Source organism: Eleutherodactylus coqui, chromosome 1 (assembly GCF_035609145.1).
Source record: "Eleutherodactylus coqui strain aEleCoq1 chromosome 1, aEleCoq1.hap1, whole genome shotgun sequence".
NCBI classification, from domain to species: Eukaryota; Metazoa; Chordata; class Amphibia; order Anura; family Eleutherodactylidae; genus Eleutherodactylus; species Eleutherodactylus coqui.
The window spans coordinates 124,908,177-124,931,697 of record NC_089837.1 but is presented as its reverse complement, the minus strand read 5'-3'; positions in this window follow the sequence as shown (position 1 = coordinate 124,931,697).

Sequence of the window (23,521 nt, the reverse complement as noted above, 5' to 3'; positions counted from 1 at the left end):
CCGTGGCGGGGGGATGGTGGGGGGGCTCTCTTGTAGTGTCGGTAAAGGTGAAATTCTTGGACTGCCACCAGACGAACCAATGCAAAGGCATTTGCCAACAATGTTTTCCCTGTTGGAGGAGGAGGGGGATGTTTTTGAGGCACTACGTGTCCTCTCCACGTGTCCGTGGTTATATGCACCTTAACAGTAACCGCGTTGGTGGTAATGTGGTGGTGACTGCGGACCTAGTAGCACGGTTGTATTTTGTTGGTTTTCGGAATGTGGCGAGGATTAAGTAGGCCGTGGCGGGGGGATGGTGGGGGGGCTCTCTTGTAGTGTCGGTAAAGGTGAAATTCTTGGACTGCCACCAGACGAACCAATGCAAAGGCATTTGCCAACAATGTTTTCCCTGTTGGAGGAGGAGGGGGATGTTTTTGAGGCACTACGTGTCCTCTCCACGTGTCCGTTCCATGTCAGCAATAGTAGCACTCAAGACAGGCCCCAGTAACAATTCTGAAGCAGCAGTATAGCGGGAGCGCAGTCTTCGTTCCATGTAAGCAATAGTAGCACTCAAGACAGGCCCCAGTAACAATTCTGAAGCAGCAGTATAGCGGGAGCGCAGTCTTCGTTCCATGTAAGCAATAGTAGCACTCAAGACAGGCCCCAGTAACAATTCTGAAGCAGCAGTATAGCGGGAGCGCAGTCTTCGTTCCATGTAAGCAATAGTAGCACTCAAGACAGGCCCCAGTAACAATTCTGAAGCAGCAGTATAGCGGGAGCGCAGTCTTCGTTCCATGTAAGCAATAGTAGCACTCAAGACAGGCCCCAGTAACAATTCTGAAGCAGCAGTATAGCGGGAGCGCAGTCTTCGTTCCATGTAAGCAATAGTAGCACTCAAGACAGGCCCCAGTAACAATTCTGAAGCAGCAGTATAGCGGGAGCGCAGTCTTCGTTCCATGTAAGCAATGGTTAATGTGGCTTAAGTGGTAACTAGGCCTGTAGGCAGCCCAGTGTAACGAAAAATTGGTTCAAGTTAAAGTTCCAACGCTTTTAAGCGCATTGAAACTTATAAAAATTGTTAAGAAAAATTATTTGAGTGAGCCTTGTGGCCCTAAGAAAAATTGCCCGTTCAGCGTGATTACGTGAGGTTTCAGGAGGAGGAGCAGGAGGAGGAGGAGGAATATTAGACACAGATTGATGAAGCAGAAATGTCCCCGTTTTGGATGGTGAGAGAGAACGTAGCTTCCATCCGCGGGTGCAGCCTACGTATTGCTTACGTATCGCTGCTGTCCGCTGGTGGAGAACAGAAGTCTGGGGAAATCCAGCCTTTGTTCATCTTGATGAGTGTTAGCCTGTCGGCACTGTCGGTTGACAAGCGGCTACGCTTATCTGTGATGATTCCCCCAGCCGCACTAAACACCCTTTCCGACAAGACGCTAGCCGCAGGACAAGCAAGCACCTCCAGGGCATACAGCGCGAGTTCAGGCCACGTGTCCAGCTTCGACACCCAGTAGTTGTAGGGGGCAGAGGCGTCACCAAGGATGGTCGTGCGATCCGCTACGTACTCCCTCACCATCCTTTTACAGTGCTCCCGCCGACTCAGCCGTGACTGGGGAGCGGTGACACAGTCTTGGTGGGGAGCCATAAAGCTGGCCAGGCCCTTAAAGACTGTTGCACTGCCTGGGATGTACATGCTGCTCGATCTACGCACATCCCCTGCTACCTTGCCCTCGGTACTGCGCCTTCTGCCACTAGCGCTGTCGGCTGGGAATTTTACCATCAGCTTGTCCGCAAGGGTCCTGTGGTATAGCAACACTCTCGAACCCCTTTCCTCTTCGGGAATCAGAGTGGGCAGGTTCTCCTTATACCGTGGATCGAGCAGTGTGTACACCCAGTAATCCGTCGTGGCCAGAATGCGTGCAACGCAAGGGTCACGAGAAAGGCATCCTAACATGAAGTCAGCCATGTGTGCCAGGGTACCAGTACGCAACACATGGCTGTCCTCACTAGGAAGATCACTTTCAGGATCCTCCTCCTCCTCCTCCTCCTCCTCAGGCCATACACGCTGAAAGGATGACAGGCAATCAGCCGGTGTACCGTCAGCAGCGGCCCAAGCTGTCTCTTCCCCCTCCTCCTCATCCTCCTCATGCTCCTCCTCCTGTACGCGCTGAGAAATAGACAGGAGGGTGCCCTGACTATCCAGCGACATACTGTCTTCCCCCGCCCCCGTTTCCGAGCGCAAAGCAGCTGCCTTTATGGTTTGCAGGGAATTTCTCAAGATGCATAGCAGAGGAATGGTGACGCTAATGATTGTAGCATCGCCGCTCACCACCTGGGTAGACTCCTCAAAATTACCAAGGACATGGCAGATGTCTGCCAACCAGGCCCACTCTTCTGAAAGGAATTGAGGAGGCTGACTCCCACTGCGCCGCCCATGTTGGAGTTGGTATTCGACTATAGCTCTCCGTTGTTCATAGAGCCTGGCCAACATGTGGAGCGTAGAGTTCCACCGTGTGGGCACGTCGCACAGCAGTCGGTGCACTGGCAGCTTAAAGTGATGTTGCAGGGTGCGCAGGGTGGCAGCGTCCGTGTGGGACTTGCGGAAATGTGCGCAGAGCCGGCGCGCCTTTACGAGCAGGTCTGACAAGCGTGGGTAGCTTTTCAGAAAGCGCTGAACCACCAAATTAAAGACGTGGGCCAGGCATGGCACGTGCGTGAGGCTGCCGAGCTGCAGAGCCGCCACCAGGTTACGGCCGTTGTCACACACGACCATGCCCGGTTGGAGGCTCAGCGGCGCAAGCCAGCGGTCGGTCTGCTGTGTCAGACCCTGCAGCAGTTCGTGGGCCGTGTGCCTCTTATCACCTAAGCTGAGTAGTTTCAGCACGGCCTGCTGACGCTTGCCCACCGCTGTGCTTCCACACCGCGCGACACCGACTGCTGGCGACATGCTGCTGCTAACACATCTTGATTGTGAGACAGAGGAGGAGGAGGAGGGTGCTTTAGTGGAGGAAGCATACACCTCCGCAGATACCAGCACCGAGCTGGGGCCCGCAATTCTGGGGGTGGGTAGGACGTGAGCGGTCCCAGGCTCTGACTCTGTCCCAGCCTCCACTAAATTCACCCAATGTGCCGTCAGGGAGATGTAGTGGCCCTGCCCGCCTGTGCTTGTCCACGTGTCCGTAGTTAAGTGGACCGTGGCAGTAACCGCGTTGGTGAGGGCGCACACAATGTTGCGGGAGACGTGGTCGTGCAGGGCTGGGACGGCACATCGGGAAAAGTAGTGGCGACTGGGAACTGAGTAGCGCGGGGCCGCCGCCTCCATGATACTTTTGAAGGACTCCGTTTCCACAACCCTATACGGCAGCATCTCAAGGCTGATGAATTTTGCGATGCGGACGGTTAACGTTTGAGCGTGCGGGTGCGTGGCGGCGTACTTGCGCTTGCGCTCGAACACTTGCGCAAGCGACGGCTGAACGGTGCGCTGAACTACACTGCTGGATGGGGCCGAGGACAGCGGAGATGAGGGTGTGGGTGCAGGCCATGAGGCGGTAGTGCCTGTGTCCTGAGAGGGGGGTTGCATCTCAGTGGCAGGTTGGGGCACAGGGGGAGAGGCAGGGGTGCAAACCGGAGGCGGTGAACGGCCTTTGTCCCACCTTGCGGGGTGCTTGGCCATCATATGTCTGCGCATGCTGGTGGTGGTGAGGCTGTTGGTGTTGGCTCCCCGGCTGAGCTTTGCGCGACAAAGGTTGCACACCACTGTTCGTCGGTCGTCAGGCGTCTCTGTGAAAAACTGCCAGACCTTAGAGCACCTCGGCCTCCGCAGGGTGGCATGGCGCGAGGGGGCGCTTTGGGAAACACTTGGTGGATTATTCGGTCTGGCCCTGCCTCTACCCCTGGCCACTGCACTGCCTCTTGCAACCTGCCCTGCTGATGCCCTTGACTCCCCCTCTGAAGACCTGTCCTCCTGAGTAAGCGTTGCACACCAGGTTGGGTCAGTCACCTCATCGTCCTGCTGCTCTTCCTCCGAATCCTCTGTGCGCTGCTCCCTGGGACTTACTGCCCTTACTACTACCTCACTGCAAGACAACTGTGTCTGATCGTCATCGTCCTCCTCACCCACAGAAAGTTGTTCAGACAGTTGGCGGAAGTCCCCAGCCTCTTCCCCCGGACCCCGGGAACTTTCGAATGGTTGGGCATCAGTGACGATAAACTCCTCTGGTGGGAGAGGAACCGCTGCTGCCCAATCTAAGCAGGGGCCCGAGAACAGTTCCTGGGAGTGCTCCCGCTCCTGAGCAGGTGTTATTGTAGTGGAGTGAGGAGGCTGGGAGGAAGGAGGAGCAGCAGACAGAGGATTCGGATTGGCAGCAGTGGACGGCGCAGAACTGCGGGTAGACGATAGGTTGCTCGAAGCACTTTCTGCCATCCAGGACAGGACCTGCTCACACTGCTCATTTTCTAATAACCGTCTCCCGCGTGGACCCATTAATTGGGCGATGAATGTGGGGACGCCAGAAACGTGCCTCTCTCCTAATCGCGCAGCAGTCGGCTGCGACACACCTGGATCAGGAGCTTGGCCTGTGCCCACACCCTGACTTGGCCCTCCGCGTCCTCAGCCGCGTCCACGTCCTCTAGGCCTACCCCTACCCCTCAGCATGCTGTATTACCAGTGATTTGATTTCACAGGCAGGAAATAAATTGGCGCAAGACTGCAGGCCAAATATAATTTTTGCCCTTTTTGGAAAACGAAAGGCCCCACTGCCTCTAGTGAATGAATTATCTAAGTTTAATAACTGTGCTGTGTCCCTGCTTATGTGTCACAGAACGTGAGGGTAGCAGAGTTATTATAACTCTGGCAGAGCAGGTATTTTTTTTCCCAATTAAGGAAAGCAAATGGCGAAGCCAGCAGTAAAGCGTAGCTGGGTGCGTATGATTTAGCACTGTTCTTCACGCAGCTCACACGTCTCCACCGCCCGTAAGGACGGACAGAGGCTGGACAAATAGATTTGTTTTCAGTTTTTTCCCACCAAAAGGCAGCACTGCGTATATTCTATGAACATGAGAAGTTTAATAACTGTGCTGTGTCCCTGCTTATGTGTCACAGAACGTGAGGGTAGCAGAGTTATTATAACTCTGGCAGAGCAGGTATTTTTTTTCCCAATTAAGGAAAGCAAATGGCGAAGCCAGCAGTAAAGCGTAGCTGGGTGCGTATGATTTAGCACTGTTCTTCACGCAGCTCACACGTCTCCACCGCCCGTAAGGACGGACAGAGGCTGGACAAATAGATTTGTTTTCAGTTTTTTCCCACCAAAAGGCAGCACTGCGTATATTCTATGAACATGAGAAGTTTAATAACTGTGCTGTGTCCCTGCTTATGTGTCACAGAACGTGAGGGTAGCAGAGTTATTATAACTCTGGCAGAGCAGGTATTTTTTTTCCCAATTAAGGAAAGCAAATGGCGAAGCCAGCAGTAAAGCGTAGCTGGGTGCGTATGATTTAGCACTGTTCTTCACGCAGCTCACACGTCTCCACCGCCCGTAAGGACGGACAGAGGCTGGACAAATAGATTTGTTTTCAGTTTTTTCCCACCAAAAGGCAGCACTGCGTATATTCTATGAATAATAACTGTGTTGTGGCCCTGCCTATACAATTCTTTCCCTGCAGTATCAATGGAGGGTGGAATGCTCTGCAGAGGCGATTTTGAGAAGCCCAAAAAAAATGCAGCACAGCTAACAGCAGCCTGGACAGTACTGCACACGGATAAATATGGCCCTAGAAAGGACCGTTGAGGTTCTTGAAGGCTACACTCACTCCTAACACTCTCCCTGCCTATGCAGCACTTCTGTCCCTAATGCCAGGTGCAACGGTCTGCAGAGGCGATTTTGAGAAAAAAAAAAATCCCACTGCTAACAGCAGCCAACACACAGCTATCAGTGGCCCTAATAAGGACCTTTGGGGGGTCTTGAAGCCTACACTAACTACCAATTCTTTCCCTACAGCAGCTCCGGTATAAACAGCAATGTCCCTCATCTAACTCACACCGCATCTGAGGCGAGCCGCGGGAGTGCCGACTTTTATATTAGGCGAACACCTGATCTCGCCAGCCACTCACAGCAGGGGGGTGGTATAGGGCTTAAACGTTGCAGGGGGAAGTTGTAATGCCTTCCCTGTCTTTCAATTGGCCAGAAAAGCGCGCTAACGTCTCAGGGAAGGAAGTGAAAGTAACCAGAACACTGCATGGTGTTCGTTACGAATAACGAACATCCCGAACACCCTAATATTCGCACGAATATCAAGCTCGGACGAACGCGTTCGCTCATCTCTATTCACCTACCAGCAAGTTTCGTGTCCAACTCGCAGTTCATGTCCCAGTTAGACGTTACAGACAGATTTTGGTGACATTAGCAAGGCATCCTGGCTTCTGATTGGCTGCACGCTGACCTCTGCAGAAAGCATTATGGGAAATTCTATTTTTCTGCGATTTTCACCAGAAATGGGTTCAGACTACCCCGACTCAACTTTACGAAAGGCGAGACTATTTTATGGCCCGGCCGATCAAGCTGAGCCACACTGATTGTTCATCGTCAAAATGTCTGATAACACAGGTCTGCGATGAAAAAATTGTAGCATATTTAATTAGTGGGTTTAACAGTATTTTTTGTGCTGATTACAGTAAAAAAAGGTGAAAAAATTCCATCACCCCTAGATAAGTCACAAATTTCACCTGAAATTTTCTTATTTTCAGGGTTTTTCAGGTTCGGTACGTGTACGACAACGAATCTAAACTGTCTGCTAGGCGTGACCTTGACTGCAGTCAGTGACTCAGCGTGGAGCCAGCCACTGTGGTGTACGCATCAAACAGTTTTGTGATACGGTATTTAGAAGAAATGGCTACTAGAAGATGTGTCAACTCTCCTAACTGTTTCTGTTATATTTGTGGGTCTTATACCGTCAAGAAGCAACAAAGGAACATTTCTAATTTTGTTCAGAAGGTGTATTTTGCATACTTTGGTATGAAATTAGGGGACCGAGATAAATCTTGGGCTCCCCATATAGTGTGTTCTGTGTGTGTTGAAGAACTGAGACAATGGTTTCAAGGTAAGAAGAAATCATTTCGTTTTGGAGTACCCATGGTTTGGAGAGAGCCTAAAAATCACAGTGATGACTGTTATTTTTGTTCTTGTTCAGGGCAAGGTTTCAATGTAAAAAACAGGAAGGACATTTCATACCCAACCAACATACGTTCGGCTATTCGCCCTGTTCCTCATGGACCTGACTTGCCTATTCCTTCACTTCCGGATACCCTGGACAATATTTTAGACGATTTAGACCAAATGTCACATAGTAGCAGCGATTATCATGACCGCTCTGATCCAGGTACCAATGACCCTGAACTTTTCTCTCAATCAGACTTGAAAGATTTAGTACGAGATCTGGGCCTACCAAAGGATTCAGTGTTAGGGTCTAGACTTAAAGAAAGGCATATGTTAGCCTCCGGTGTTTCATTTTCATGGTACCGACTTAGAGAAAAGGAATTTGTCCCTTTTTTTACACAAGAGGGTGAACTAGTTTTCTGCAACAATGTACCTGGAATCATGGAAATGTTCAACATAACGTCTGACCCAGAGGAATGGAGACTTTTCATAGATTCGTCAAAAAGGAGTTTGAAAGCCGTACTTCTTCACAATGGTAACCAATATGCTTCTGTGCCTGTTGGACACTCAGTCCATTTGAAAGAATGCTACGAAAATCTTGGGTTTGTTCTTAATAAGCTCAGCTACTCTGACCATAAATGGACCATTTGTGGGTATTTGAAAGTTATTTCCATGCTCCTAGGTCAACAAAGTGGTTACACAAAGTTTCCATGTTTCCTCTGTGAATGATATAGCCGTGACAGGAAACAACACTATGTCAAGCAGACCTGGCCAATCAGAAAGGCTCTTATTCCTGGAGTTAAAAATGTTGAAAGACAAAGTTTAGTGGATCCTAAAAAGATCTTACTTCCACCACTTCATATCAAATTGGGACTAATGAAACAGTTTGTGAAAGCATTACACAAAGAAGGAGAGTGTTTCAAGTATCTTTGTGAACAGTTTCCTGGTCTATCAGATGCTAAGCTGAAAGAGGGAGTCTTTGTTGGGCCTGACATAGGAAAACTTTTAAAAGATGAAATCTTTGTCACTAAAATGGAAATGGAAGAAAAAATTGCCTGGAATTCATTTAAACTTTTTGTAACAGGCTTTCTTGGAAATAAAAAAGACCCAAACTACAAAACTTTGGTTGCTGAATTGTTACAAAACTACAAAATCTTGGGCTGCAACATGAGTGTCAAAGTCCATTTCCTTCACTCACATCTGGACTACTTTCCAGAAAATCTTGGGGCGGTAAGTGAGGAAGAAGGAGAACGTTTCCATCAAGATCTAAAAGAAATGGAGTGCAGATACCAAGGTCGATGGAATGTCAACATGATGGCAGACTACTGTTGGATGTTAAAAAGAAAACAGCCGGAAAAGTACCAAAAGAAGCTTTGATGGAAAAAGAAAACGTTTTTACAAAGACTTATAATAACTTTGCAACACATGTGTATCACTATTATGCTTATTTTAGCTAGGTATTGTTGTTGTTTTTTTGCTTTTACTTCATGTTAAAATAATAAAAACAAATAAAAAAATTTCCGTTTTTTGTATTTTTTCCAAATACTTCAACTTTATTTTGTAGGCAAGCCTTACGTGATAGAAAAAAACCCATGTCATTTTTGAAATCTGTGCAAAAAACTACATAAAGATGATTTAACAAAATCAAAACAATTTTTAAAAAAGTTTTTTTTTGCAGACCTGTGTAATTTTTATGGTATTGTAGATGACTTTGAATAAACTGAACCCATTTATATCATTGGCATGTTGGAATTGCTGTGAGTCTTGTCTCAAGGATGGGATAGTAATGTCATAGTAATTCACAGGTAAATTACCTCAGATTCTGAGCAAATGTAGGAGCATATTCTTTTCTTTTTTTCAGAACCTCAAGTTATATGTTTCTTGTTGAATAACTTGCCGGCGGTCTCTTAAATTCTATCATCACTGTATCTTGGACTACATGTAAAGGTATTATTCATCTATATCATATCCATCCATCTCATAAGGAAACTAAGTTAACCACTCTAATTAAGTTGTTTAGATCACATAAAAGAATATACTCTGAAATGTAGGCGATTTGTTTTATGTTACACATTTCAATTTTATGGGAAGCATGTTACTTCTTACCAGTGGTGTAGCTATAGGGGTCGCAATTGTGACCTGGCCACATATGGTGATGATGCCTGCTGTTCTTCAGTTGACTGGCATCAAAAGCGCAGTCCATTGCAGTGCCATAGATTTCACCTCCTAACCTGGAGCTGGGTTGTTGGTGGGACCGTGGAAGGAGAGGGGTGTTTCTTCCAGCAGTGGCTGTGACCTTGCTTCTCTGCACAAGGTTGCCCTACATTTCCAGCACAGCCCGGCCACTACTGTCAGAGGCCGCAGTTGTTTCCCTTGCACAAAAAAACACATCTTGCTCGCTGTAAAAGTACTGTAAAATACGCCAACATGCATGCAAAAAAGACTTGTTCACAGTGCAAATATTGTGCACTATGGCATGTACAAATGCGCATATGCCTTTGTAAAGCAACCCTTATTGTAAAATGGAGAAGCAGCAGTGAGTGCAGTGAAAAAATGGTGCACATTCCTCTTCCCTTTAGCATGTACATATGTAGTGGCCCGGTACATCTATTTCTGGCCCCCTCCATAATGTCATACATGTAATGTCTTGTGTTGGTGCACTGTGCAAAAATGTCTTGTCATTCTGTTATGTGTATTGTACAGCTGCAGCAAGTGAGGAGTTAAAGGGGTTGTCTCGCGGCAAACCTCAAAATTTTACCTTACCCCATTCCCCCTGTCACCCCCCTGGCACAAAATAGCAAATTAAAGCGGTTTTTAAACCGCTTGCTACTCACCGATCCGACGAAATAAGGACTTTAAAAAATCTTCTCCCTAAGATGGCCGCCGATCCTTTCCAAGGGATGCACTGCGGTTTTCTCCCATGGTGCACCGCGGGTCTTCTCCCATGGTGCACCATGGGCTCTGTGCGTTCCATTGCCGATTGCAGCCTCCTGATTGGCTGGAATCGGCACACGTGACGGGGCGGAGCTACGATGACGACGCGGTGACCAGCTCTCCGGCACGAGTGGCCCTATTCACCAGGCAGAAGACCGGACTGCGCAAGCGCGTCTAAAAAAGCAAGAAGCCAGCGAAATTAGACGGCACCATGGAGAAGAGGACGCTAGCAACGGAGCAGGTAAGTGAATAACTTCTGTATGGCTCATATTTAATGCACGATGTACATTACAAAGTGCATTAATATGGCCATACAGAAGTGTATAACCCCACTTTCTGCCGCGAGACAACCCCTTTAAGTGTTTGCATGAGCCTAGGAGATGCTTGAAATGTATCAAATTGTCTTGTCACGTGGTATGAGTGAGGATATAAATAGGAGTGTGTGAGAGTGGGAAGTGGAGTCCAGTTCTGAGGTCCATTCTTCTGGGTTCCTGGGTCTTCAGAGTGCCAGCCACATGGGGGTACCTTCAACTCCCATGTGGTGAAGAATGGAGGAGGAAGAGCGGTTCCCGTTTACCTGTATGACAGCAACTGTGGCAGAGGGAGTCCCTTAAGAGAGAGAGCGTGAGCAAGAGAAGGTGTGTACAGACAGGCCTAGTGCAGAAGTACTATGTAGGTATTTTTCCTACACGGGCGTCCTGAAGTCTGGGATCACCGCGTAGAGGTACACCCATTTGTTTTTTCACATCCGACCATCCTGAAGTCTGGAATCACTGGGTTGAGGAACTCTTAAGTCTACTTCCTTACCTGCACTGCCAATTCTGTGTAAAGTGTACCATTATCTGGAACTTATGTTTAGTAAAGTTTTGCAGGACCTGACCATTCCCAGTAACCTGAGGTACGTTACTTTTGTCTGCGGCACCATTATTTACCGCCGAGGATCATACCGGTGGGTAATGGAACGGTAGCGTCACCCATGACATCTGCTATCTCTGTCCTGCAGTTTATTGAGCATCCCTATCCTAGGGGTGTCTGGAAGAGGCCCAGCACTGCCCTGGCCAAGGCTACATGTGTCCCTCCGAGAGGGAGCCAGGTAAGTGCCACCGTGACAAGTGACCAGTCTACCCTCCCAGGTCTTCAACATGTGCCTTGTGTCTGGGGTCACCCTACGGGACGCTGCACACATTCTGTCTCCCTTAGGTCTCATGCACATGAACGTATATTCAGTCCATGTGCCATCCCTGTACTTCATGGATGGCACACAAAACTATTTTAGCCAGTTAGGCTACTCTATAAACACGGTCCTATTCAGCATGTTCTATTCTGTCCATTTAACGGACCACAATCGGACATCCAATGCTCACTGACCATGGATCACGCACAGCACATAGACATGTGTCCGTGTGCTGTGTGATGTGAGTTGCATCCAAGAATTTGGAGTGCTGCTTACATACAATACAGCTATGTGCATGAAGCCTTAGCTTGGCACTTGATAGAGGGTTCCAATAAATAAATAAATAAATAAAAAACTGTGCAGTATGGGTTCGTTCGCACGGCAGATTCCATCATGGAACTTTGCTGAATTCACCTGTAAAGCCACGGAATAAATTTGTGGCTATTCTGCTACAGATATGCATGTGGATTTAGCTCTGTTAATGGGCAGAATACATGTGCATAATTTCCAACACATTTCTGCATGAAGTGCAAACTCTTGTGGAAAAAAATCAGATTACCCAGATTTTACCCCTTGATGGGGTTAAATTTGTGAATTCCTGCTGATGTGTGGTGGGAAGGGAGGGCAGGCTGAATTTTTGCACCCACACCCATGAGCATATAGCTCTGCCCCCGCTTCTTACTTTCTGTTTTTCTACTAGGTCATACAGCACAAAAACAGAAGGTAGCCGAGCCTTGACAAAGACTTTTGACTGAGAAATCGCACATTTTTCCAAGCACCCAACAAGCTTTGACCAACATTTATCTTTACTAGAATTCAGCTCCCTATTTAGGGCTCATGTCCACGGGCAAAATGTGATTTAAAATCCGCAGCGGATCTCCCGCGCGCGGATCCGCATCCCATAGGGATGCATTGACCACCCGCGGGTAGATAAATACCCGCGGATCGTCAATAAAAGGCATTTAAAAAAAATGGAGCATGAAAAAATCTGGACCATGCTCCATTTTCATGCGGGTCTCCCGCGGGGACGGCTCCCGCGGGCTTCTATTGAAGCCTATGCAAGCCGTCCGGATCCGCGTGAGACCTAAAATAGGAATTAAAAGCATTTACTCACCCGCAGCGGACCGCGAAGCTCTGCTCTTCCTCACGGCCGCATCTCCCTTGCTTCGGCTCGGCGGATGTGCCCGGCGCATGCGCGCGGCACGTTGACGACGTGCCGGCGACGTGCCGCCGGCGTCAGGAATTCATCCGCCGGCCGAAAATGAAGATCCGGCCGTGAGGAACAGCTGACCTTCGCTGCCCGCTACGGAAAGGTAAATGCTTTTAAATTTCTATTTTCAGCGCTCATGTGCGCGGGGCAGGAGGGACCCGCTGCAGATTCTCCATGTAGAATCTGCAGCGGATCTGATTTTCCCCGTGGACATGAGGCCTAAGTCTTCAGCACAAGAACCGCTGCACAAGACCCCTGGTTACAAAAAAGTACAACTTGTTTGCTTTACTATTCTTAGGCTATATACCCTGTTTCCCTGAAAATAAGACATATCATGATTTTACAGAATTTTTGAGGATGCAAAATGATTTTTCAGGCTTTTTGAGGATGCTTGAAATATAAGCCCTACTCCAAAATTAAGCCCTGCTAACAGTTAATTTAAAAAAGTCAATTTAAATAGTGTCCAGGCAGCTATACATGTAAAAAAGGTAAACCTTTTTGAACAAAAATTAATATAAGATACTGTCTTATATCCGGGGAAACACGGTAGCATTAATAGCATATAAGTATAAATGCTCTAAATCTTCTATAAAAATATGTTACCTCCAGAAATAAAGTGCTACATTTTTTTTTACATTCATTTACAGTCAAGCACCCAGAATGAGTTGTTAGAATTGAATGAAACTTTGTGTGACTGTAGCATTGATATAAGTAAGTGATTACAATATCAGAGCAAAAGGATCATTTATTGCAGAAAACTGACCCCTTTGAAAGGAGGCTCTAGTACCCTGTTGTACCGCCTCTAGCTTGGATACAAGATGTGATACAGGCGGGCATGGAGGCTCTAGTACCCTGTTGTACCGCCTCTAGCTTGGATACAAGATGTCATACAGGCGGGCATGGAGGCTCTAGTACCCTGTTGGGCCACCTCTAGCTTGGATACAAGATGTGATACTGGTGGTCATGGAGGCTCTAGTATACTGCTGTACCCCCTCCTCCCCCAATTTGGATACAAGATGTGATACAGGCGGGCATGGAGGCTCTACGACTCTGTTGCACCACCTCAAGCTGGGGCGCAAGATGTGATACAGGTGGGCGTGAAGGCACACAGGATCTGTATGATTTCCTGCAGCATATCGGTCCACATTTGTTGTAACTGAGCCTCTAAATCATACAAACTTATAGGCTGTCAAAGTTGGCATCCCAGATGGTTGCATATATGTTCTATTGGTGATAAACCTGGTACACAGACAGACCACCTAAGTGTGGCAATGTTGTGGAGACATTCCTCTGGCACCCTTACTGTATGTGGTCCAGCATTATCCTGCTGGAAAATGCCTCTTAGAAGCCTCCATGAGAGGAACACATGTGGATGCAGGATGTCCTGAGCTGTCATTATTTCACGTACCCCTACTAGGGGTGGCCGACTGTCGTATGCGATGCCCCCCAACCATCACACCAGCAGTGGGGGAAGTGTGCCCCTCCACAGCAAAGGCAGGATTGAGGCGCTCACCCCTCAGTATTGCTACCAGAACTGCTGGAACAAAGCAATGCGTAGGCCTACTCTACACCATACCTCCTCTTCCAAATTTTAGAACTTTTTTTTTATGGATATATAAGACCAAACAGGAAAGAATTGAAAAAGAAGAAAAAAATGAACATTAATCCCTGGGATGTCTCAGACAATTCTGCACCCAGGTCCTAAGGGTGGCCTGGGATGTTAGATGCTGAGGCACCTCAGGGGCTGAAACTGAAGTTGGCAAAAAAAAACAAAAAAACACAGGTGTTCTTCACTTTTTTTATGTGAAGGAGGGTGATCAGGGTGTGAGGGGCTCTGCTGCATATTCGCCTGCCACTTTCCCAGCACAAAGCCTTAAGTAAGAAGTTTCATCTCCCCTCACCCACCAGATGTTTATATGCCAGGCTACATTAGCTTATATGAAGAACAACCATGCAGTCTGACATTGGGGGTCATTTATTAAAATTTTGCCAGAGTTCTGTCATTAAGTCCCATATTTTTACTGGTGTAAATTATACCAGAAATGTCTACCAGGTCGGACCTGGTGTAGATTTCTGTGAAGGTGCACGGAGGTACTGCGATGTACCCAATACACAATATATTAGGAGCATTGTGCAACAGAGAAAATTATACTATGGTCAGCATTAGAAATGCCAGTCTTAGGGTGCCTACCCACTAACATTTTTTTTTCGCTGCGTTTTTTTTCCAAATGTCAATGGGACTTTCTAATGTTAAAATCGCAAGTTTGCGTTGCTGCGATTTTTGTGGAATGCGATTTTAACATTAGAAAGTCCCATTGACATGTTGAAAAAGAAAACGCAGCGAAAAAAAGCACTAGTGGATAGGCACCCTTAGGCTTTATTCACACAAGCGTATATCGGTCGCCGTTTTAACGGCCAGCCAATATATGCTAGCATCTGATACATTGGATTCCAATGCATCAGATAAGACAGGCAATTTTCCGACTCTTAAGGCGTCCAGCTGGACAAGATAGTGCATTCTGGCTAGGCACTTGTATGCCGGGCAGGAAAGATAGTCATGGAACTATCTTTTACGGACGGAATACGGATGCTGGCTTTGACTGCTATGGGAGCCTATGACAGCAGCCAGAAAAGGAAGGGGGGAGGGAGTTTAGCAGCGTGTCTACTAAACTCTCTCCCCCTTCTCTCTTCCTCTCTGCCCCTTGCCGGCTGTTTGCAGTAGGTGGGGTGGGCGGAGCTAGTTGCTAAGCTCCCGCACCCTGCCATTGGTGGCTGCTGACAAGGGGCGGATAGGGGGTGGGAGTTTAGCACACTAGCACCCAACCCCATCCCGCCTCCTCCCCTTGCCGAGAGTCGTCGAGGAGGTGGAAAGGGGGAAGGCAGTTTAGCAGAGCTAAACTATCTCCCCCCGCCCTACGGCATTGCGGGCTCGATGTATATATGCCGGGCCTGGTCTGTGTGAAAGGGCACACAAATAGCAGATTTGTGCGCCCGTTCACGTGTTTTAACGGCGCCGGTGGGCGCACGTAAAAATGCCTATGCCCGTGTGAAAGAGCCCTGAGTAAATTTCCCCAATTATCACTTTGTTACCATCAAGTTGTAATTGTAGAATTTAATAAAACAAACAAATAAGAATTCCCCAAAACTTGTTTTTGCATTATTCTAGCTTTAGGCTATGTGTGATGCTGAGAAACATTTTTTGGGCTGTGCTGCCTTTCATTCCATTGCAAGTTTTAACAGAAGACAGTTGTTCGGTGAACTCTGCTTTACTGACTCATGAGTCATTCTTCTCAGTGAGAGACACACATGATATGCTTCATGCACAAGTCAAACTTCCTGTTAAATGACAGAACAGTAAAAGTTTTTACAGTACTGATCATAAAAGAGAAGTCACTTACTGAAAGTTTATAGGAAGTGTTATTTTACTACATTTGTGGAACTACAGATGGCAGAAACAGCAATTATCAGTGACACGAGTCAAAGAGGGCACCGTTCTCCTGATGAAGAGCATACTGTTACTCCATGAAGGCTACTGCGAGACCCGCAAGGAAATAGAACATGCCGCAATTTGTTTTCCGCGCGTGTTTTCCCACCATCAAATTACGGCTGTCTGCATAGGATTGCATTATCTAATGCAATCCTATGCAAGCGGGCACGGGCGGAAATTCTGCAGGAAATCCCGCCACAGAATTTCCGCCCGTGTGCAGGAGGCCTTTACACAAATTATATTTAGAGTATAAAAAGTTATAAGTAAACTATCTGGAGATTTGTGTTGCTCAAGCCACGGGCAGTATAAAAAACCGAAAGACTCCCTCTTTACAACAAACTACTGTATAGGGAATATTTCACAACTGACGTGTGCCGGATGTCTTGTGATGAAAAGTTGGAAATTTTTGAGCAGTTTTTGCAACTCTTATGCCTTTTTTGCATCCTGCTCTATACTTTTCTAAAAGTTGTCAGTGTTTAGTAAAAAGGGAAGTCGCCTCACTAGCCCATCAGGGACGATTATCCTTCTGATCATTCAAAATCCCTGCGCTCCCGCCTCCTTGCTGGCCACGCTGTCAGTGATCCAAGTGATCCAGAGTTACTCGACAATCATCCTGTGTAAATGGGCCTTAATTTACACTAGAAACTGATGTAAGTCATAGTGGAAATCTACCCCAGTTTGTAGCGGGTAGTGATTTCAGTCTGGCATACAGACTGGCCAGACATGTGCCAACGATATTAAGATGCATGAACCTCTTAAAACGTTTGGTGCACATCAATCCAAGTAGACTTTACTTAGACTAGTGTTTCCCAACTCCACTGCTCAGGGACCTCCAACAGGTCATGTTGTCGGGATTTCCTCAGTATTGCACAGGTGATGTAATTATTGTCGATGCCTCTGACATTGTCCCAGGTCTTCTTACTATAGGATATCCTGAAAACATGACCTGCTGGGGGCGTTGAGGACTGGAGTTTGGGAAACACTGCCCTAGATTGACAAATAACACATTAATCAAAGTAATTTGCGCCACAGTTTTTGGCCAGGCTCACAGCGAAATCCGCATGTGGAGCCCGGCTGTGACCCTGCGTATAACCACATATGGCAGCAAAATTGTACTGTGCATGACCGCGTAGTCACGCAGGCGGTCATGTGTAGTACACCCATTTCACAGATATCCGTAGTGAAATAGAACACGCTGCATTCTATTTTCTGTGAGCGGATTACGCAATTTCGACACGCTACTGTGTAAATCAACGCATTTGATTGAACCGTGTATTAACGCGGATCAAACTTTTGTGGAATCTGCAATTCATATCCGGTGTGAGACCGGCCTTACTTTTAAATGCTGCCCCCAGAAAACAATGCGCTGACAACGAGGAGAAAAGTCATCTAGATAGCTTCTCACAGGCTTCTCACTGCCTGGATTAGCTAGATTAAAAGATCTCTTCCTATCTGTGTATAAGGGTACTTTCTACTACAGAGGGTGCATTTACACGTGTGAGTGCAATATTGGTCCGAGCAGCTCAATGCATTGTATGAGAAAGTAGCATCATACTCCCATAGCGGCACTTGCGATTTTCACACATATGAAAAATACGCATTATTGCATGTGGTAGCAAAAATGCATCGTGCTTCTATGAAACTCACATGTATATGCGAGCGCGATGCGATCTTTTTTTCTGCTTCCCTAGGGAAGAAAGGGTGATTTTTAAACAGAATCACCCAAAATTAGCACATGTTGCAGTTTTTCTCTGGCATGGCTTCTTCTCACAGCGTTGTCAGGAAAAACAATTGCACATGTAAATGTCCCCATTAGAAATATGTTCGTTTCCTGTGTAATTTCTATTCATCTTCAAATGCACAGAAATCGTGGGGGGAAATCGCCCATGTGAATTCTGGCGGATTTTCATGTGTCTTAACTAGAGATGAGCGAACGTACTCGTCCGAGCTTGATGCTCGGGCGAATATTAGGGTGTTCGGGATGTTCGTTATTCGTAACGAACACCACACGATGTTCGGATGTTCGTCTATATGCGCTCAATGGGGCCGGCGGCAGCAGCGCCAACCCCATTGAGAACATATAGAAGACAAATCCTTCTTCTCTGCCACAGCTGTAACAGCTGTGACAGAGAAGAACGATGTTTGCCCATTGAATTCAATGGAACCGGCAATACAGCCGACTCCACTGAATGCAATGGGCTGCCGGCGATCGCGGGATGAATTGTCGGAAAGGGGTTAAATATATAAGCCCTTTCCTGCAATTCATCCAGAAATGTGTAAAAATAAAAAATATATATATACTCACCTGGTGCCGACAGACGGAGTTCAGCGCGGCAGGCTGCAGTTCTCCTGAACTGCTCTGAACAGCTGTGAGTAGTATTCAGCAGCCGGGGATTTAAAATCCCCGCCTGCTGAATAAGATGCCTCTGAATGGTCACAGCCTGACCAATCAGAGGCCAGCCCTCACTCACACCCATTCATGAATTCATGAATGGGTGAGTGAGGGCTGCCTCTGATTGGCTCAGGGGCAGCTCTCCTGCCCCTGAGCCAATCAGAGGCAGCCCTCACTCACCCATTCATGAATTCATGAATGGGTGTGAGTGAGGGCTGGCCTCTGATTGGTCAGGCTGTGACCATTCAGAGGCATCTTATTCAGCAGGCGGGGATTTTAAATCCCCGGCTGCTGAATACTACTAACAGCTGTTCAGAGCAGTTCAGGAGAACTGCAGCCTGCCGCGCTGAACTCCGTCTGTCGGCACCAGGTGAGTATATATATATTTTTTATTTTTACACATTTCTGGATGAATTGCAGGAAAGGGCTTATATAGTTAACCCCTTTCCGACAATTCATCCCGCGATCGCCGGCAGCCCATTGCATTCAGTGGAGTCGGCTGTATTGACGGCTCCATTGAATTCAATGGGCTAACATCGTTCTTCTCTGCCACAGCTGTTACAGCTGTGGCAGAGGAGAACTTGCTGTGTCGTTCCCATCATTTTCTTGAATTGCCAAGATTTTCACACATGAAAACCTTAGCGAGCATCGGCGAAATACAAAAATGTTCCGGTCGCCCATTGACTTCAATGGGGTTCGTTATTCGAAACGAACACCCGAACATCGCGGGAAGTTCGTTTCGAATAACGCGAACCCGAACATTTTGGTGTTCGCTCATCTTTAGTCTTAACTTCTTAGGCTTTTTTCTGGCCGCTCTGCCATAAAGCCCAGCTTGGTGGAGTGCTGCAGTGATGGTTGACCTGGAAGTATTTCTTATCTGCACACAGGATATTTAGAGCTCAGCTACAGTGACCATTGGGTTCTTGGTCAACTCTGTTACCAAGGCTCTTCTCACGCAATCACTTAGCTTGGTGGGTCGGTAGCTCTTGGAAGAGTCCTGGTTGTTCCAAACTACTTCCGTTTGAGAATTATGGAGGCCCCTTTGCTCTTGGGAGCTTTCAGTTCAGCAGAAAGTTTTTTGTAGCCATCTCTAGATCTGTGCCTTCACACAATCCTTTCTCTGAGCTCTACATGCAGTTATTTCCTCCCCATGGCTTGGTTTTGTCTCTGATATGCATTGTGAGCCGTGAGACCTTATTTAGACAGGCACATCTTTTATAATTATGTCCAGGCAACTGAATTTACCACAGGTGACTCCAGCCAAGGTGTAGAAACATCTTAAGGGCTCTTACACACGGCCCTAGGCGTTTTTATGTAACCTGCCAGTGCCATAAAAATACGTGAACTGGCGCACAAATCTAACATTTATGCGCCCATTCAGATGGCATGGGCCGGTGCATATACGCCACAATGCCACCATGCCATTGCCCTCCCCCCTTCCCCCTTGCTGGCTCACCTCCTTTCTCCTCCCCTCCGGCTGTTTGCAATAGATGGGGATGGAGCTAAGCTCCCACCTCCTCCCTGTCCCTTATCCACAGCCAGCAATGGGAGGAGACGGGATGGGTTGGTGCTTAGCTCTGCCCCCGCCCCACCCCCTCTAATTGCAAACTGCCAGAGGAGAGGAGAGAAGGGAGAGGGAGTTTAGCAGTCATGCTGCTAAACTCCCTCCCATCTCCCTTCTCTGGCCTCTGTCATTGGCTCCTATAAGAGTCAATGCAGCGGCCAATGTATTCCAGCCCAAAAGATAGTTCCAGGACTATTTTTTCGCCTGACGTAAACCTGGCGTAAAAGCACCCAGTGCCATATTGGCCTGGCCGGGTGCTTTTACGCCGCAGGAATATGGCCATGTGATCTGATGCATTGGAATTCAATGCATCAGATTGTAGCGTATATTGACCAGCAGTGAAAATGGCGGGCCGATATACGCTCGTGTAAAAGAGCCCTAAAGATGACCAAGAGAAATGGGAGGCCCCCAAAGCTAAATCTCAAGTGTCATACCAAAGGGTTTGAATACTTAATGTCAATGCAAAATGTTAGTTCCTAATTTTTAATGAGGTATTGAGTGCAAAATGATAGGGTAAAACCTGAATTTATTTTTTTATTTGCTTGAGGCCACAACATAACAAAGTGTAAAATAAAGTGAAACTTTCCACACCCACTGCTTGCTAATATGGCGTGTCTCCAGATAACCTGACAATGTAAGCACTGATTGGTCAGCATCAGAGTATATAGGAACCACATTGAGAACAGGAATGGTAACACCCAAGTGACAATTTATTTGTACATTTCCAGGAAAAATTATATAGTAATGGCAAAATGAAAAAATTATGCTCCAGATTTGTTATTTTATAAGAAATACGTGTATTTACTAAAACAGACATGTCAGGCGAGCTGGTAGGTGTTCTTCAAGGCTAAGGGTGACTACCCACAACAGTTTTTTTTCACTGCAAAATTCGCAGCGTTTTTTTCTGCAAGGGTCTATGGGACTTGTAGTGTTAAAATCGCAATCGCGCAAAATCACGATTTCGCAGTAAATTGCGATTTTGCGCGATCGCGATTTTAACATTACAAGTCCCATAGAGCCCTGCAGAAAAAAAAAAACGCTGCGAATATCGCTGTGAAAAAAACTGTAGTGGGTAGTCACCCTTAGCCTTAAGATCTTGAGTAATGTGCTTTCAGTTAGCTATATCTTTGGCTTTGAGTAGTACTGTACGTATATAGTTGCCGGATGTGTTAACATTTATAGAAAAGTTAATTATACAAAGAGGTGCTAATAAATCCTGGGATTCAACCACAATAAATTGCCATAGAGCAGTGACATTTCACAGTTATGCCACATAGTCCCCTAGGATATAAAAGCACTTTTGACTGTGGCATTGCAACTTCTTCAACCCATCCAGGAAGAATGCTTTTGATTGGGCGTCAAATGAAGCATCAGTTGCTGCAATTGCGTCAGAAATGAAGACAAATTTGTTTCATTGAGGTGTATCTTCAAATTAAAAACAGATGATAGTCTGAGGGTGCCAGATCAGGTATATGAGGCTTCTTTCACACGAGTGCATATCGTCCGGCCGTTTTCACAGCCGTCCGATATACGCTACGTTGTAAGTGAAGGATTGGCAAATGAGCCGACCTGACCAGGCCATCTCCCATTTTCCCTCCCTCCTCAATGCAGGCTTACCTGTCTTTCTCCCCTTTTGTTCTGTGCAATGGGAGGGGGCGGGGCAGGGGCGGAGCCAAGCGCCCATCCGTCTCCTCTTATTGATGGATATGGACAATGGGGGGGAGAGTGCTGGCATTTAGCTCCGACTCCATCCCGCCCCTTGTCCATAGCATCAATGGGAGCAGGTGGGGCAGACCGCCACTTAGCTTCTCCCCCGCCCCGCCCTGCCCCCTCCCATTGCACAGAACGAAATGGGAGGAAGAGGTAAGCCTGCACAGGTGGGGGGGAGAATAGAGGGAGGGAGTTTAGCAGCTACGCTGCTACACTCTCTTGCCTACGGCTGCTGCCATGAGCTCCCATAAGAGCCCATGCAGCAGCTCGACATATTCTGGCCAAAACGTAGTTCCAGAACTATGTTTTGGCTCCGACGTAAAAACGCCCGGCGCTATATTGGCTTGGCCGGGTGTTTTTACACCTTACCAATACGCCCATGTGATATGATGCATTGGAATCCATTGCATCATATCACAGCGCATAACGGCTGGCCGTGAAAACGCCAGCCGATATGCGCTCATGTGAAAGAAGCCTAAGGATGATGATCCAGCACCCTGATGCCTCGGTCAGCCAGTTTGCTCTGGGTAATGGCCACTTTAATGCCTCCTGCAATTTATCCACAAAAGTTGTGATAAAATCGGATTGGGTCATCCTGGCCTTATTTTTAGCAAAGAGTATGTGTTTCTACAAATGTGGCTCAGTTCCTAGCACTCATGCCTTTCACTGGAGCAGTCAAAGGTTTAAATCCAATCAAGGTTAATATCTGCATGTAATTTGAAAATCTCATCCGGATGTTGCCCTTGGCCAGATTTGAACCCAGAACTCCAGCAGTATAAACAACTGAGTCACCACACAACTTGGAGAATATGGAGAATAATAATAAACACAAAGAACATACAAACTCCATGTTGTCCATAATCATATGTGAACCTGGAACCCTAACACTACAAAGCAATTATGCTAGCCACTGAGCCAGAAGGCTTCTTTCTTCTTTCTCCTCATGCTTTTTCTTTCAAGGAGGAATAGGAGAAAAGGAAGAAGGAAAGGGAAAAGTAGAAGATCTTCCTAATCTCCTTCATCTCTTTCCTTCTCCTTCTTATATTTCTTTTTTTATTCCTAGTCTGTATCTCCTTCATGTGAATCTTTTTCTCTTTCCCTACTGAACGCAGAGGAAGAAGAAAGATGAAGGAAGAACAAGCATGGTGGCTCAGTCATTTGCACTGTTGCCTTGCTGGAGTTCTAGGTTCAAATCTGTCCAGTGGCAACATTTGGATGGTGTTATGTTGTCTTTGTATTTATTCTTTTGGTCCTTCTCCTCCGGATCAAAAAGCACAGGTTTTAGCAGTGCTGCCTGCAGAGCTGAAGTAGTTTCAAATCTGCCCAATAGCAACATCTGAATGGTGTTTTTTAAGTTCTCTTTGTATTTATTCTTGTTGTTCTTGTCAAGAGCATAAATGGCGTGTGGTGGCTCAGTTTTTAGCACTGCTGCTTTGCAGTGCAGGAGTTGTTGGTTTAAATCTGACCAATGGCAACATTTGGATGACGTTTTTCAAAGTCCATGCAGATGTTACCTTTGATGGGATTTGAACCTAGGACCCCAGCAGTGAAAGAGTGCTAGCAACTGATCCACAGTCATAGAAGACCTAGACCCACACTGACCTGTTTTTTTAATCCCATTGATTTCAATGGAAGTCAGAATCAAAGTAATTATTAGAAAATCTGGTTGTGTATTTCCAACCCGAATATTTAAATAATCGCTGAACACTAATCTTGAATGATGACTTTTGCACTGTGAACTTCTTTGGAAGTGGGGAACCACTGTGTCTCAATTCTTTTGACTCTTTTGACATAAAAACCCACATCTCAGCACACTTTTGATCTGCTGACAAACATTTATTTCTCATGAATTATGGACCCCACTCTTTCTATGGAGATGTTCAGAGCCTCAATTATCATTTCAGCAGAAATTACCTGGTC